This window comes from Montipora foliosa, chromosome 12, assembly GCF_036669935.1.
Source record: "Montipora foliosa isolate CH-2021 chromosome 12, ASM3666993v2, whole genome shotgun sequence".
NCBI classification, from domain to species: domain Eukaryota; kingdom Metazoa; phylum Cnidaria; class Anthozoa; order Scleractinia; family Acroporidae; genus Montipora; species Montipora foliosa.
This window is the reverse complement of record NC_090880.1, coordinates 9,361,016-9,366,015: the sequence shown is the minus strand read 5'-3', so window position 1 is coordinate 9,366,015 and position 5,000 is coordinate 9,361,016. Positions and strand designations below refer to the sequence as shown.

At 37.3% G+C, this 5,000-nt stretch overlaps 1 pseudogene; it reads left to right on the top strand.

Moving 5' to 3' along the window:
• Window positions 1-202, top strand: part of LOC137980695 (uncharacterized) — a 3,705-nt pseudogene extending 3,503 nt beyond the window's left edge.
• The last annotated feature ends 4,798 nt before the right edge of the window (window positions 203-5,000 follow it).

The following is a 5,000-nucleotide window of genomic DNA, read 5'->3' as shown; positions in this document are numbered from 1 at the left end:
CTGCTAAAGTCAACCTCTCTCTTTGATCTCTTACAGTTTTTTACGAAGTGTTGCATATAGAGAGTTTTCTAGGCTGGGGTATGGGCTTCTGGGAAAGAAACGGGTTCCCTTGCCAGCCTGTGCTTATACTGCAATTAGAAAAGCATTCCCTGTCGGCAAGGAGGATGAATTCACAGGCTTTGACCTCGATGAGGAAAACTAGCTGTGCCATTTTACTTGTTCTACAATGAACATGATACACTCTTGCAAACTGTCATGCAAGTACAGTAAGAAAACAATTTAACAAAAGTTGAAATGCTTTATTATGTGTAAAATAAGGATCAGTTTTTATCAGGTGTACAATGCACTCTATTCAGCAGATGAACATTCCACTACTTCTACCCTTATTTATACAATTTCATCCATGATGTCCATCTCTGTTTTGTATGTCAGTAATTTACTAAATCCTACATCGTAAGCAGTGCTGTTTATTTTGCTCATTATTTCCAGTGAGATAAGCCAGTCATGTCCAAGTAAATTTAAGAAAAAAACCTTGCTTTCATTTTTTTTTGTAATGTAATATGTGCAATCTGTGACAATGTATTTTTTCTTCCCTCTGGGACTTGAGTAACTGTTAACACAAAGTGAAACTGAAATTCAAACCTTTGACCAGAACTTGTAGTGTTTGCAGTGACAAGCAAATAGGAAAAAACTGCGATGACATTTCGGCTGTATTGTGCACGCAGGTTGATCACTTAACACTTAACCATGTGAAGACTGGAGGCTGGACAACTCAGTTATTTTCTTCATGCTTTTATAGAATGAAACTGGAACTATGACAACAATTTGTTGAGTTGTGCAACTCTTTAATACCTGGTGTGGTTGAAGGGACATCTTTAGTAACCATCTTGCTCCTTTCAGCTCTCTTTTGTAGAGCCTCTGCTCTCGGCTGTTTCTCCAGCATTCTTGCAGCTTTGTGGCAGCATCCTTCAAATTGTCTTTGCTTGCTTTCATGAAAGTTTCGAATATTTCCTCTACATAATCTGTGAAAATAGCAAACAGAGTACTTTGTTAAAAAGTGTATTAGCATGAACTCGTGCACATTTTGGGTAAACCTAAGTCTTACCAAAGTTTGGCGTGATTCTTACATGTTGGACAGTTGCCCCTCTCCATTCTTAAACTTTGGGTAAGATACTCTGACCCTTTCCACTCCGTCTTTGCCTCAATGTTTGACTTCTCTTTGGAAATTGAAGTTGAAATGGACAGCAGCTAAAATATGCGAAAAGATTTTTAAATAATGATATCAGCTTTGGCACTTTGGGATCTGTCGAAGTCTTAGAAGATTCCTTATAACTTGCCATCGCTGCTTTAAAAGGCTAGAAACGAAGATATGTACATGACTTTTAAGGCTTCACTAGACAAGGGATTATAAACATATCATTCATAAAACGACAGGACAGAGACTTAGTACTCATGAAGTGTCTCACCATTCTTTTGCCTCGATTACACAGCGGTTGTTCATCCTCTGCTACATGTACCTCAGTATAAACTTGGAGAAAGCAGTAATTCCGAAGCTGTCTCGCTCTAAATATGGAATCGATAGAGCTTCTTGGTCCTTCAAAAACATGTAGTTTCGAACAAAATCATCTGGCTTGAAATGCTTCGAGCATATCACAGAACTCTTTGATGGCTCCCATTGAGCATGTTTCAGTCTCACAAAATCTATCCATCTCTTCCTACGTTTCTTCGTTTCTTCACCTCTGGACGCTCGTAGCCGTAAAGTATCATATGGAGCGCTGTTCCATTCTCTAAGCTTCTGATGTTACTACAACCTCCAACAACACATCTGTGCGGCATAGTTGCAAGCAATATCGATCTAACCTTTCAAGCAAACCAAGAGAACTGCGGGAAACGGCGCAAAATACAGATTGTTTGGTTCTCAAAGTGATGTCACAGTAGTTGCCAGACCCTTCATCCTAGAAACGTGGTCGCGAACCAAAATGGTGGCGATTTTAGTGCGATTTTCCTTACTTCAACGGGGCATACAAATTCAAGGATTTGACCAAATCCAACAATTTTTTTGAAGAAATACCCACCAAAGCATGAAGATTTTTTTAAGCAAAAAAACAAATTTTAGGGATTAGGTGCATTTAAACCTTTGATGATGTTATGCTGATAGTTGACTACTCATTCCCCAGGATTGCTGGCCCCTAGCAAGAGTCATCAAGGAGTCATGCCTGGAAATGCAGAATTTGTATGCCGAGTGAAAGTGAAGACAAAGACCACCCAGTTGGAGCGATCTATAGACAAATGCGTTTTTTTCAAGGCAGCTGAGGAGCGTGTTTATTGAGTCTGTTTTAAGAGACCTTGTTTACCTAAGTAAACAAGTTACATACATACATACATACATACATACATACATACCTTTATTTAGTAAAGCAGGTCAAGAGGAAAAAAAGCAACTTTACAGCTGATGTGGACCTACTGTAATAAAATTAACAATACATACATATGGTAGTGATTATACTTTAGATAAATAAGATAAATAATCGCTAAAAATAAATAAAGCATAAAATATGTATTAATAATAATAAAAATCGGCATGCTTATTATAAACTACTGAGCTGTCTTTTTCAAAAGTGATATTCATAACAGTATGTTTTAACTGCTTCAGTCCATTTTTAAAGCCTGTTTGATTAGAAAAAGATCTTACACTATCAGACAGGGAATTCCAGGCGATTGCAGCCCTGTGTACAAAGGAATTACGACCGAGCTCAGTGTTTGGTCTATTAACTAAGATATTTAAAGATTTCCTAAGATTATAGCTCTTACAGGTCCTAACAACTAATGAATTTATTTCCTCTAAACCTAAATTATAAAAAGCCTTATGACTAATCATTAAAATACGAAAATTATAAAAATATTCAAGAGGCATCCACCCCGCTCTTGCTAAAATATCTTCATCAGTCATGCCCTTTGGCAACTTGTGAATTAGTCTAGCAGCTCTAATATGTATCCATTCTAATTCTTTAAATTTGGAGCCAGAGCCCCAAACCACAACCCCATAGAGGACACTTGGGATTACAGTCTTAAAGTACAGAGTTTCTAGCATAGATTTGGGTAAAAAACTTATACGTCTCAGCATTTTGACTTTACTATTGAATGACACACAAATTGATTTAATATGCTGAGACCAAGACAGTTTATCATCGATGGTAACCCCGAGACAAGCAGTAGAGGATATGTACTGAATAAAATCCTCACCCAACTTCAGAGGTTTCAAAGGACCAATGAAGGGATTAATGCTCAAAATCATTGCCTCAGATTTACCCTCGTGAATAATCAGTCTATTCATAAGGCACCAGGTATACACCTGGTCAAGAACCTCTTGTAAAACAAGAACGATCTCATCAACAGTGTCACCTATTACAAAAATTGTTGTATCGTCCGCATACATATATAACGCCCCTCTGTTAACATGATCTGGTAAATCATTTACATAAGTTGCAAAGAGTCTGGGACCTAATAAGGACCCTTGGGGTACTCCAACTTTAACAGGCCTTAAATCCGATCTTATACCATTAACTTGAGTCCTTTGCACACGGTTGGAGAGGTAATCATTGATCCAATTCCACATACTACCCATAACTCCAATTCCTTTAAGTTTTTCAACAAGGATAGTGTGATTTACACAATCAAAAGCCTTACGGAAATCAATGAATAACACTCCAACCCTGCGACCTCCATCCAAAGCCTCTCTCCAAGCTTCAGTAAGATGTAGAAGAAGACTTTCAGTTGAATAACCTTTTCTAAAGCCCCATTGCTTATTAGTTAAAATACTATTAGATAAAATATGATCATCAAAGATATAGGTCTATAATTATTAGGATCCAATTTACTCCCTTTTTTAAAAAGAGCAGTAACTAAGGATTCCTTCCACTGCTGGGGGAATCTACAACAATCCCTGCTCTTTTTGAAAACCTCAAACAACCCTTGTATCACAGAATCCTGAGCTAATCTAAGATCTTTAGGTGAAACTTGATCAGGGCCCACCGACTTATTTGGTTGAAGGGATTTGAGAACATCATTCTTGATCTCATCCCATGAAATGGAAAAATTTTCAATAGTCGGAGTAACCCTATTTATAAAACAAGTAGTGTCAATGGGGACTGGGTCTAAGTTCCTTGTAAGATTAATAGCAGTATCTAAAAACGACTTGTTCAATAAATCTGCTTTTTGCTCTTCATCAGTTATTATGTTGCCATCTGTGTCTTGTAATGGACCAGTTCTTGTGTTTGTGCTCTTACCAAGGATTTGGTTTGATATTTTCCAAAAATCTTTAGGAGTGGATGCATTATCTGCTAGCTTAATCCAATATTGGACTTCAGCTTTCCTTAACATCTTTTAATCTTGTACAGTTTCCATAGAGCATTATCATCAGGTTTTTCTTGCGCTGATTTCAAGTACTTGTATCGTTCATTCATAGCCTTTCTGATCCCAATGTCAATCCATGGAAGCGATTTATTTCTAATCTTAACTTTCCTTCTTTTTATGTGAGAATCCACAATTCCTTTGAACATAGTCTCCCATAAATGAACACTGTCCTCAATTTCTTCAACAGAATTTACAATATACCATGGGGCCTCCTTGTAGACTTTCAATGTCCATTGATTTATAATTCTTAACAGTGATTATCTTGGGCTTACGTTTATTCATCTTATTAGAAAATACTGCGTATGTAAGATGGTGATCAGAGATCCCCAAATCCAAAGAACCAGCTAAGATATTAGATGTGCGATGATTGGGGCTAACAATAATAAGGTCAATTAACGACTTAGACTTAGCAATGACTCGTGTTGGTGATTCAATAAGATTTGAGTATCCAAAGCTGCCAAGTATGCTCTTCAGCCTTTTGCCAGCCTGGGATGAGTCCTGGGCTGAATGGGAATCACTTATCAAATTAGAGTTGAAATCACCAAGCAATATAACATTCTTCCTTTTAATCCAAATCCTGTTCAACA